General features: G+C 39.8%; 2 protein-coding genes across 7 annotated transcripts in view; one reads left to right on the top strand and one right to left on the bottom strand.

The window, feature by feature from the left end:
* Nucleotides 1-12,084, bottom strand: part of LOC132858844 (NLR family CARD domain-containing protein 3-like) — a 50,474-nt gene extending 38,390 nt beyond the window's left edge. For 2 of the 4 annotated variants that reach the window (XM_060889363.1, XM_060889366.1), the window contains exons 1-2: nt 11,960-12,079; nt 7,842-7,940 (exon numbers count right to left, since the gene is read on the bottom strand). The gene's annotated coding sequence lies outside the window, so the exon portion shown is untranslated. Of the gene's footprint in view, nt 1-7,841; nt 7,941-8,061; nt 8,098-11,959 lie in introns of all 4 variants that reach the window. The other 2 variants (XM_060889364.1, XM_060889365.1) reach the window with 2 other exon arrangements.
* Nucleotides 1-12,990, top strand: part of LOC132858830 (NACHT, LRR and PYD domains-containing protein 12-like) — a 291,009-nt gene that overhangs the window by 232,992 nt on the left and 45,027 nt on the right. The gene's annotated exons all lie outside the window — the stretch shown is intronic.

Below are 12,990 nucleotides of genomic sequence, written 5' to 3'. Positions count from 1 at the left end.
AAACACTTGGTATAATTGCTGGCCAGCTTTTTGCATGTCTCCACTGGTATTTTTGCCCATTCATCTTTAGCGATGAGCTCCAACTCTTTCAGGTTGGAGGGTCTCCTTGCCATCACCCTGATCTTTAGCTCCCTCCACAGATTCTGAATCGGATTTAAGTCAGGACTCTGGCTGGGCCACTGAAAAACGTTAATGTTTTTGTCTGCTAACCATTTCTTCACCGCTTTTGCTGTGTGCTTTGGGTCGTTGTCGTGCTGAAATGTCCACTGCTGCCCAAGGACAAGTTTCTCTGCAGACTGCCTGATGTTGTTCTTGAGAATTTTGATGTATTGCTCCTTTTTCAAGGTGCCGTTTACTGTGATTAGGTTCCCTGGTCCACCAGCTGAAAAACACCCCTCAAAACATTAGGTTTCCACCACCATGTTTGACAGTGTGGATGGTGTTCTTAGGGTTAAAGGCTTCTCCTTTTTAACACCAAATAAAAGCTTCATCATTGTGGCCAAACAATTAAATTTTTGTTTCATCTGACCATAAAACAGAAGACCAGAAGTCTTCTTCTTTGTCCAGATGAGCATTTGCAAAGGCCAAGCAGGCTTTTGTGTGCCTTATCTGGAGAAGTTGTGTCCTCCTTGGTCTGCGTCCATTAAACCCAGTGGTGTGCAGTGTCCGTTGGATTGTCTGCCTTGAGATGTTGCCACCAGCAGAGCCCAGATTCATCAGGATGGCCTTGGTGGTGATCCTTGGATTCTTTTTACCTCTCTCACTATCCTCCTGGCCAGCACAGGTGTCACTTTTGGCTTCCGACCACATCCTCTGAGATCTTTCACAGTGCGGAACGTCTTGAATTTTTTAATAATACTTTGCACTGTAGCCCCTGGAACTTCAAAACATTTAGATAAGGTCTTATAACCATTTCCTGACTTGTGAGCAGCTACAACGCACAGCCACAGGTCCTCAGTGAGCTCCTTTGTCTTAGCCATGACTGTCCACAAACCAACAGCAGAGAGCTTCTGTTTTTCACCTGTTGATTAAAACAGCTGTTCCCAATGAATCAGGGTAATTAGTAGAGATGAGCCAGATACTCGGCTGAAACAAGTATCCGGTACGGATAAAGCACTTCTGCCGAGTACGAGTATTATACGAGTAATACAAGTCAATATCTGTGCTCGGATTGAATGAAAATCATCATTGGGTAGCTGATTGTGTCAGCGTTCTGTGATAGGCTAGTCACAGCGCCCCTCCCCTACACACATACAGATGTATTGTGTTGCTGTGTCTCGCTCTGCTCACTCACAGTCACACACAGAACAGCTCTCTGTCTCTCCCTCAGTCACTCGGGTTCGCGGGTCTTTTCCGTTAATGTTTAGGGTTTCTTCAGCTTTTTACTTCGGGTTGTAACGTTAATAATTCGTACTTACTAACCAGTAGAGTTCTGGTAAACGTGGGTTCGTTCAGACGTGGTGCTTGCTTGGTAGAATGCGACTCGCATTGCGTCTCTGCCTGTCGGAGATTTTTTTTCTTTTTTAAACCTTCAGCTGTCTCTAACCAGTAACCAGACACTGTGTGTCTGACACATTTTTGCTGTATTTCATAAAAACATAAAAGGTAGTAAGCTAGTGTTATAAATATTACAAATTAATTATTACCAGTTAAAGCCCCGCCCATTTCAAGACAGGCCTACTTCCGGGTTAGGCCCCACCCTCTCCGACTACAGATACAGATACGGATAATTCATATGGTTAACAGATACAGATACAGATAATGCTGTACTCGCTCATCCCTAGTAATTAGTATGCTTTAAAACAGCTTAGACTGTTTGGAATGGTATACACATGGATAAAATTGTTGGTATCCTTTGGTCAATGAAAGAAAAACTCACAATCATGCTTCAACCATGCTTCAACGAAATTATTTTAAAAAAATAAACTCATGGAACAGGCCTAGACAAAAATGATGGTACCCCTAACTGAACATTTTGTTGCACAACCTTTTGAGGCAATCACTGCAATCAGATGATTCCTGTAACTGTCAATGAGACCTCTCAGCAGGTATTTTGGCCCACTCCTCACGAGCAAACTGCTCCAGTTGTTTCCGGTTTGAAGGGTGTCTTTTCCAGAAGGCATGTTTCAGCTCCTTCCAAAGATGCTCAATAGGATTGAGGTCAGGGCTCATAGAAGGCCACTTTAGAATAGTCCAATGTTTTCCTCTTAGCCATTCTAGGGTGTTTTTAGCTGTGTGTTTTGGGTCATTGTCTTGTTGCAAGACCCATGTTCTGCAACTGAGACCAAGCTTTCTGACACTGGCCAGCACATTTCTCTCTAGAATCCCTCGATAGTCTTCAGATTTCATTGTACCAAGACACCCTGTGCCAGATGCAGCAAAGCAGCCCCAGAACATAACAGAGCCTCCTCCATGTTTCACAGTAGGGAGTGTTCTTTTCTTGATATGCTTCATTTTTCCGTCTGTGAACATAGAGCCGATGTGCCTTGGCCAAAAGTTCCATTTTTGTCTCATCTGTCCATAGGACATTCTCCCAGAAGCTTTGTGACTTGTCAACATGTATTTTGGCATATTCCAGTCTAGCTTTTTTATGATTTGTTTTCAACAATGGTGTCCTCCTTGTTCGTCTCCCATGTAGTCCACTTTGGCTCAAACAATGACGGATGGTGCGATCTGACACTGATCCTTGAGCATGAAGTTCACCTTGGATCTCTTTAGAAGTATTTCTGGGCTCTTTTGTTACCATTCGGATTATTCGTCTCTTTTTTTTTTGTCATCAATTTTCCTCTTTCGGCCACATCCAGGGAGGTTGGCTACAGTCCCATGGATCTCAAATTTCTAAATAATATGTGCAACTGTAGTCACAGGAACATCTAGCTGCTTGGAGATGGTCTTATAGCCTTTACCTTTATCATGCTTGTCTATAAATTTCTTTCTAATCTCCTGAGACAACTCTTTCCTTCGCTTCCTCTGGTCCATGTTGAGTGTGGTAAACACCATGTCACCAGACAACATAGTGACTACCTGGAGCCCAATATATAGGCCCACTGACTGATTACAAGATTGTAGACACCTGTGATGCTAATTTTTGGACACACCTTAAATTAACATGTCCCTTTGGTCACATTATTTTCAGTCTTTTCTAGGGGTACCATCATTTTTTTTCTAGGCCTGTTCCATGAGTTTATTCATTCATTCATCTTCTACCGCTTATCCAAACTACCTCGGGTCACAGGGAGCCTGTGCCTATCTCAGGCGTCATCGGGGATCACCCGGAGGAAACCCCCAAGGCACGAGGAGAACATGCAAACTCCACACATACAAGGCGGAGGCAGGAATCAAACCCCCAACCCTGGAGGTGTGAGGCGAACGTGCTAACCACTAAGCCACCGTGCCCCCATGAGTTTATTATTTTAAATAATTCCGTTGAAGCATGGTTGAAAAGCAATGTCTGACTTTCATTGGTTAACATTCACAGAATTTTTATTTATTATTACTTTTGTCAGATTAAAGTTTTTTCTGTGACCATTGTGTTTTTCTTTCATTGACCGAAGGGTACCAACAATTTTGTGCATGTGTGTAGATCTTTGGATGTTCCCATAGACAGTGACAGTTTGCAAAGGGTATGAATAATTTTGGACATGCCACTTTTTTGTTCAAATGTAAATAAAAGATAAGTAATATTTTTTTTCCACAATGATGCATCTTGTACATCGTCTTATTATCTTCTGAGAGACGCCTGTGTCATTTCTAATCAAGAAAAAACTTGCTGGTTGAATAAAAGTAACTTTAAGTCAGAATTTGCTAGGGGTATGAATAATTTCGGGGTTGACAATATATTAAATGTTAGTTTAGTAAACATTTTATACAACTTTATTATGAAAAAACAGAAATCATTAAAGCACATACTCTTTGTGTTCTTATATAACTTGGAATTATAATTTTATTTTAAATAATACAATTAATTTTAATTCTATATTTTATCCCTACTGTGTTCAAATTACAGTATGGGTGATAGAGTGAAATATATATGTCTATATAATTATCTTTGAATAAGTTCATGTATCTGTTAAAACAAAAATGGTTATAAAATGCAAATAAGTTATCTAAAAGCATGTTCATTAAATGGGTGATTGATTAGTTTGGCACAATAAGGTGTGTGATCAATTAGTCAGGCCCCGTTGAACACTAGGGGAGACCTCGTGGTGTTTCTCCATTATGCATAAAGTTGGCACTGGGAAAACATTGTCGATTGTGAATGCTTAATTATCTCCCTTTTTTTCAGGGGTATAACATATGCTGACATTAAAACTGTTAGACAAGTACATTAAACATGTTAAACAAGCACTTTACAACTTGAAAATATGTTCAAATGTTAAATATGTAACCGTCACACATATATCTATAGTTCATGCAGTGTCCTATAGCAGTGTTCTGCTCACCTCAACATAATAATTCATAATTCCATGTATTTAAAAAATATTTAAAACAAATTTTGTATTTGGGAGTCACAAGTCTCCAGGCAGCTTTGCTATATCAAAATCTTTGGTTTTGTTGACATTAAGGAAAAAGGTGTTCATCAAAATATTTTACCCTTAAAACTGTCAGGAACATAAGTGCACATGCTCTGTCACAGATTATACACATAATTGTCCACAAGTTGCAGCTATTTTTAAAGGCAGAATACACCCTGGCCTGTATGTTGTCTATAGAAGCTGATATTATTAGTCATTTATATTGAACTGATCTAAGTGAATGTCTTAAAATGATGTCTTTAGTTTGTCAAGCAATTTGTCATCCTTGTCCAAACTTGCTTGGTGAGCTCAAAACTGATGATTATGAGCCTCTATGAGTTTCTGAAGTATTTCTGAAGTTGCATAAAATTTAGCCCTCTTGCTTAAGTGGGGTTATGTTTTGCTAAAATAATTTATGTTTAATTTAACTAGTGAGAAGAAGATAAATAAGTATATGTAGATTTATGGTGCTACCTTTGATGTAGCTAGTGCACTTAGCAGTGTTAGCAATGTCAATATGAAGCCTGGCTTATAAAGAACTTCAAACAATTCGAATATATTAGGATTTGTCTTTAAAATGTACTTAAAATGAATTCTTTAATGTAGCAAAAAAGTTTACTACATGTAGTAAAAAAGTTTAGGCTCCATTCTGGAGGAAACAGATAAGGATATAAAAGGTCAATAAGGCAGAAGAGGTTGAAGATACAGTACTGTAACGTGACAGAGGATTATGATATGGATCTATCTGAAAAGTGTGATGATCTTCAGAACAGACTGAGAATCTAACATACCAGAAGGAAGTGAAGGTAGAAATACAGAGACGGTAGAGCAGCTCCCCCAGATCGATCACTGTAAGATTTCATAACGCAGCAGTGAAAGGGTCTTTCATTAAGCAAGCAGAAGAAAAGAGTGTTTACAAAGTCCTTAACAGTAATCATGAGGTTAAAAATTAAGGGTTTATCAGAAGTCCATTTCCCTTGCTTCACAGTCCTTTTCTTTTTAAAATGATTCTCTAGGCTCACACAAACTCATCAGAGACTCACCTCATCACCTTTAAGTAAAAATAAGTGTCCAGTCAAATGTTGGCTGCTTTTTGCAGAATTAAACCTGCTCTTAGGTTATAATAATGTGTCCAAGTCTTTATGACCTTTAAGGTACAGTAGTCTTTAAGCTGCTCGCATGTGACTCTTAATGTCCACCAGGCCTTGGCCTCCTTCTTCCATTGGCACATAAAGTGTTGAAGCCTGTATCCAGTGCTGTTTACTCCAGAAAATAATCTATACCGGTTCTCTGTATATTACTTATCAGTTCATCTGTTGGTTCCATGACTATTCTTTTGTGCCATGAACTAGATGTTCACCAGGTGGTTCACCACCAGAACTCTACCTGAATAAGAAAATTGTGGAGTGTAGGTTCTGACAACAAGATGAGTACTTGTTGCATTTGTTTTATAAAATATCCAAGATTAAAAAGCCTTTTTAAACTGCTTAGCTCCAGGTTCCAGAGATTTGAAGGAGCTTTAAATACTGCAGCAGACAAAAAGTCTGTTTGTTAAATTAAATGATAGGAACAGCATAGTTACAGTAGCAATTTGGAAAACACAGAAAAACAAAGGTCTCCAGCTCACCTCCACAGATTCTGGGGATGGTTAAGGGTTAAAAGATTGGTGTTTTCATGTGACTGTAATGATGCAGTAGAAACTAGATTTGTAAAGTTCGTCGAGACAAACTTTGATGTTGGCTTTGACAGTGCAAGTATTCGCAAAGGCCGGTGCTTTTTGGAGGCGAGTGGACATAAGGGTCAGTGTTACTTTTGGAGTCAAGTGGACAGAAAGATTGTGAAAGCTACTGGACTGCTAGGGTGCCAAAACCTTTGAAGGCGAGCGGACATGAGCATGTGATGTGATCCGAATACCCGTGAGGCAGTTCCCCTCATTGTGCTGAGTGTTTTGATATGTCACGTGTCCATGTTGTGCAAATTTTTGATTTCGCTTATTCTGGGGGCGGGGCTACACGTGACGTCACGTGATGTCACCAGTATACCCGGTGGGGTGCCAATACTTTTGGCAAAAAGTGGCTACTGAGGGTTTGGACATTTCATGTCAATACTGCAGTCATTATGGGATTCTACTTATTATACTGCATAGAACACAGGAGAGAAGCCGTGCCTGAGCTCTGCGCACGCTGCGTGTGTGAAAGCTTAGAGGAATTTTAGGAATTCCCCATTCAAGTCTATGGGATGTTCCATCGTCGACTACGGGAAAACCGAAAGTTCCGTCGGAACGCCGAGTCTGGAACTTTGTCCGGAGTAACGTCCTAAAGAACCTGTCCGAGTTTGGTGTAAATCGCTCGAAAACATGCCGAGTTATAAACCTCCAAAGTTTATAATGGAAGTGGATACGAAAAAAGGCCACTTTGAGCTTCCGTACCGGGAATGCCGGAATTCCGATCGCTTAGAAAAGTAATAGCAACAAACTTCAGACCAGGGTCTACGACATATCCGAATTTGGTGCATGTGGCTCGAAAGCCCTAGGACGAGTTACTCTTGATAAATTTTTGTCTAAGAAGAATAATAATAACTAGATTTGTAAAGTTCGTCGCGACAAACTTTGATGTTAGCTTTGACGAGGCAAGTATTCGCAAAGGCCAGTGCTTTTTGGAGGCGAGTGGACATAAGGGTTAGTGTTACTTTTGGAGGCAAATGGACAGAAAGATAGGGTGCCAAAACATTTGGAGGCAAGATCCCCTCATTGGGCTGAGTGTTTGATATGTCATATGTTCATGTTGTGCTAATTTTTTATCATCAGAATACCCGTGAGAAAGTTCCCCTCATTGTTGTGAGTGTTTTGATACGTCACATGTCCATGTTGTAAAAAGTTTTTTGATTTTGCATATTTTGGGGTCGGGGCTGTGGGACAACCGGAAGGCCAGTCGGTACACCAATTTAAAAGTTTGTTTAGAGTATCACCCTAAAGGAGCTGGCCGAGTTTGGTGTAGATAGTTCGAAAGCTTGCCGAGTTATAAACCTCCAAAGTTTATAATGGGAGTCTATGGGAAAAAAGGCCAATTTGAGACCCGATACCGGAAGTACCGGTACTCAGATCGCTTAGAAAAGTAATAGCAACAAACTTCAGACCAGGGTCTACAACATATCCGAATTTGGTGCATGTGGCTCGAAAGCCCTAGGAGGAGTTACTCTTGATAAATTTTTGTCTAAGCTTAAATAGGAAAACAGAATGTTGGCTTCTACAAAGCCAACATAATTAAAATCATGAATAATACACAGGGTACTTCTGTGTGTGTGTGTGTGTGTGTGTGTGTGTGTTACCTGCAGTTGCTCCTTTAATGCTTGGTAGTTCCTTATGATGTGTTCAGCCTGGAATGTCAGCTGTGCTTTCTCTAACCGGTTCTCCAACATGCGCAGGTTCTGTACACACACACACACACACACACACACACACACACACACATATATACACACATCAACAAAGAAATAAATTTTTTGTGCAGGTATGATGATTGACAGGGGGCGGGGAAAAAGTAGTCACCTTTTGGGGCTGCACATAAACAAAGTCCTCTTTATTCTGTGGATGAGGAACATAATTACAGAACACATTAAAATTATATATGTGTATGAGTGTGATGTGTGCATGTCATGTGTGCGCTCTCCCTTTGCCATGGGTCATGATGGTGTAAAATGTGACTTATACTGTGTTTTTTGGGGCTCTCTCCCTCTGCCATGGACCATGATGGTGTAAAATGTGTCTTACTGTATACTGTGTTTTTTTGGGGCTCTCTCCCTCTGCCATGGGCCATGATGGTGTAAAATGTGTCTAATACTGTGTTTTTTTGGGGCACTCTCCCTCTGCCATGGGCCATGATGGTGTAAAATGTGTCTAATACTGTGGTTTTTTTGGGGCACTCTCCCTCTGCCATGGGCCATGATGGTGTAAAATGTGTCTTATACTGTGGTTTTTTGGGGCTCTCTCCCTCTGCCATGGGCCATGATGGTGTAAAGTGTCTATAATGTGTTTTTTTGAGGCTCTCTCCCTCTGTCATGGGCCATGATGGTGTAAAATGTGTCTTATACTGTGGTTTTTTGGGGCTCTCTCCCTCTCCCATGGGCCATGATGGAGCTCCTGTTTCTAGATCACATGTGTCAATTACAAGTCTCGTGGGCCAAACACGGCCCGCCACGACTTTTAATTAGGCCCGCCAACAAATTCTGGTCATCATTGTAATGTGGCCCGTGCTCTGTTTAAATATATATCTGTGACAATTACAACATTGAGACGTAAGTGGCGCTGCCATGCTTCACTCAACTCAGAGAATAAGTGAATAACTGTAAACAACGTAAATACTATCCGAGGTGGAAAAGTGGACAGTAAAAAAAGAAAAGTGGACAGTGAATATCGGCAATTCCAACCAAGATGGGAAACAGAGTATGTATTCTGTGAGTACAAAGAATATATATATACAGTGAGGAAAATAAGTATTTGAACACCCAGCTATTTTGCAAGTTCTCCCACTTAGAAATCATGGAGCGGTCTGAAATTGTCATCGTACAGTAGGTGCATGTCCACTGTGAGAGACATAATCTAAAAAAAAAAAATCCAGAAATCACAATGTATGATTTTTTAACTATTTATTTGTATGATACAGCTGCAAATAAGTATTTGAACACCTGAGAAAATCAATGTTAATATTTGGTACAGTAGCCTTTGTTTGCAATCACTGCAGGTTTGCACACACTGCAGGAGGGTTTTTGGCCCACTCCACCACACAGATCTTCTCTAGATCAGCCAGATTTCTGGCCTGTCGCTGAGAAACATGGAGTTTGAGCTCCCTCCAAAGATTCTCTATTGGGTTTAGGTCTGGAGACTGGCTAGGCCACGCCAGAACCTTGATATGCTTCTTACAGAGCCACTCCTTGGTTATCCTGGCTGTGTGCTTCGGGTCATTGTCATGTTGGAAGACCCAGCCTCGACCCATCTCCAATGCTCTAACTGAGGGAAGGAGGTTGTTCCCCAAAATCTCACAATACCAGGCCCCGGGCATCCTCTCCTTAATACAGTGCAGTCGCCCTGTCCCATGTGCAGAAAAACACCCCCAAAGCATGATGCTACCACCCCCATGCTTCACAGTAGGGATGGTGTTCTTGGGATGGTACTCATCATTCTTCTTCCTCCAAACACGTTTAGTGGAATTATGACCAAAAAGTTCTATTTTGGTCTCATCTGACCACATGACTTTCTCCCATGACTCCTCTGGATCATCCAAATAGTCATTGGCAAACTTAAGACAGGCCTGGACATGTGCTGGTTTAGGCAGGGGAACCTTCCGTGCCATGCATGATTTCAAACCATGATGTCTTAGTGTATTACCAACAGTAACCTTGGAAACTGTGGTCCCAGCTCTTTTCAGGTCATTGACCAGCTCCTCCCGTGTAGTTCTGCGCTGATTTCTCACCTTTTGTAGGATCATTGAGACCCCACGAGGTGAGATCTTGCATGGAGCCCCAGTCCGAGGGAGACAGTCATGTTTAGCTTCTTCCATTTTCTAATGATTGCTCCAACAATGGACCTTTTTTCACTAAGCTGCTTGGCAATTTCCCCTTGGCCCTTTCCAGCCTTGTGGAGGTGTACAATTTTGTCTCTAGTGTCTTTGGACAGCTCTTTGGTCTTGGCCATGTTAATAGTTGGATTCTTACTGACTGTATGGGGTGGACAGGTGTCTTTATGCAGCTAACGACCTCAAACAGGTGCATCTAATTTAGGATAATAAATGGAGTGGAGGTGGACATTTTAAAGGCAGACTAACAGATCTTTGAGGGACATGCACCTACGATGACAATTTCAGACCCCTCCATGATTTCCAAGTGGGAGAATGTATATATATACGTATATGTGTATATATATATATATATATATATACACATATACGTATATATACACACATATATATATATATATATATATATATATATATATATATACATTTACATCTGTGGGAGGTTTTAGCCAACCTCATTATATATATATATATATATATATATATATATATATATATATATATATATATATATATATATATATATATATATATATATTGAGGTTGGCCAAAACCTCCCACAGATCCCGCCTCACAGACCAGCATCTGGTCTCCGTAATGAAAGTGGCTATGGCAAAGGACATTAGTCCTAAAAAGATGCAGGGTGTCTGGTAAGAGTTAAAAATGCCTAATTTCTTATGTTTGGCATGTACTGTAAACCCATATAAAATACCATTTGTTGCCATGTGGTAGTTATATCTATTATTTGTTGATCAAACAGTTTTCTGAAATTGAAATTGAAAAGTACTGTATTAGGTACTGTTTCAAAGTACTGTTTTAAAGTACTGTTTTACTGTCTTAAAGTAGGCAACTGAAGTACTGTTTTATGCAGTTATGCTGATCAGAGACCTTATTTCTTGTTTTGATGAAGCCTGTGCTGTGACATAGATGTTGTCTAAATGTGTTCCAAATCTAAATTAGATTTAAAACCTTTTTTTAATCAATAAGGTGTAATGAACGTTGTTTTTTAATATAGGCACTAATACAGTATTTCTTTAATAAATAAAAAAGTCTCTAAATATATGTTCGGCCCCGATTTTATTCACAACCCTCAGCATGGCCCTTACAGAGTTTGGATTTGAAATCCCTGTTCTAGATACACTGATTAATTCGGTTCGGGAGAAGAGATAAAAGCCCCGCCCACACTGACAATTGATTGGCTAACTTACCGAAACAGACCAATCAGGATGCTCTCTGTCTTGCATGCGCTTAATGAGGCACACTAGCACACACACACAAGGTCTCTCGCTCCACCTCCCTCTCTGCCGTGTGCGCGCTAACGCGCTCTGCCGTGTCTCTGTCGCGCATGCGCGCTCTTGCTCGCTCGCTCTAGATTCCGGGAGATTGTAACTAATTTGCGGGCATCAGGGAGCCGCTATCAATATGCGGGAGACTTCCGGAACATCCGGGACACTTGGGATGTCTGGTTATGGGTAACCAGGATTTACCCCAGCAGGTATTGAATTTGAAAATGTTTTAATTCTTGACAGGTTGAATTTTCTCGACTTCCCCAAAAATAAAACACTCAGATTTAGATTCACTCCATACACCTGTTTACAGAATAAATACACTTTCAAAGAGCAAAATGTAAAGAAATCTATTTTAAAAACACATTATGTCAGTATACTATAGTGATTTTCTACAAACATTCTGTATGATTTGTTCATGAGCAACTGAAGAGAGGAGACTGAAAGGACTGCATACAAACCTGGTTAAACCTGTTTTACAGGTAAGGTTGTACTCTACCTCACACACAGCTGATTTTACACAGGTTTTCTTTACAATATATCCGTGTTCTTCTTATATAAAGTCATTTATAATAAAGAGTTAACTCACCTTTAGTCAACGGTCCTTGTTGTGTGACATTAATATCTCCGTTTCTGCACTATTTTCTTGACTTTTCTAATCGCTCCACAAAATGTAGTTGAGGTTGAGAGAAAAACTCTTTCACTTTAGGAAGGAGGAGTCGTGTGTTTGTCTGATCACAACAGGTGATGCGTTGTTTGGGAATGAGTCGACTCTTTGAATCGGCTCTTTGGCTGAACGTTGAGAGCTGACTCGCAAATATCTCTAATAAGGAGACTGTGGTAAAGTTTCACATTCACATACTCAGATTTTTCTCTTTAATAGATTTAGTACAGTAGGTTCAAAATGGGTACAAATTGTGTATTATTGCTAAACAAAACCATAACAACCAGCTTCAAAGTTAAACTGTTATAAATCTTTAATTCATTTTTTTTTTAAAAAACAAACAAACAAAAAAAAAAGGTTAAAACTCTACACTCTAGTTCATCCACTCAAAAAAATGAATTCTGCTGCATGTTAAATTTACTTAAATGTAACACATTCCGTACAATATAATTTTATGTTTACTAAATGAAGGTGAATAAATCATGTAGGATTTTCTATAAGTTCAACCACTTAGCTTTTAATAGATTCACTCATGTCAAAATAACATAACACAATCAAACTCTTACGAGCTTCTGGGAAAATAACCGCTGATATCATGACATTTAAGCAACGCCTGGCTTCGGGAATTCACCTGTTTTTCACGCTCTTGTGAGAAGGTAAGAGCAAATCTTGTTATACACTTTTAAAATGAATTAAAACGTAAACTGACTTTTGACTTTTAACTCAATGTGTTAGTCTTTTTTGTTGATAATCTACCGAATGTAATGTTTTTCGTTGTTATTCGACTGGGATGTAATGTTCATTCAGGTTAAAAGAAAGCTAGCTAATTACTGTACAGTTCACCATTAGCGTGGTGGACTTTACTGTAGGTAATGACATTAGCAGTTCTATTTTGTAACATAATGCGTTTACTCATTAAACAAATACACTAATTTAATTAGCCAACCCTATTCAAT

The sequence above is a fragment of the Tachysurus vachellii genome, chromosome 16, assembly GCF_030014155.1.
Source record: "Tachysurus vachellii isolate PV-2020 chromosome 16, HZAU_Pvac_v1, whole genome shotgun sequence".
Classification (NCBI taxonomy): domain Eukaryota; kingdom Metazoa; phylum Chordata; class Actinopteri; order Siluriformes; family Bagridae; genus Tachysurus; species Tachysurus vachellii.
The sequence above is the reverse complement of the archived record's forward strand: the minus strand, read 5'-3'. Positions and strand labels throughout refer to the sequence as shown.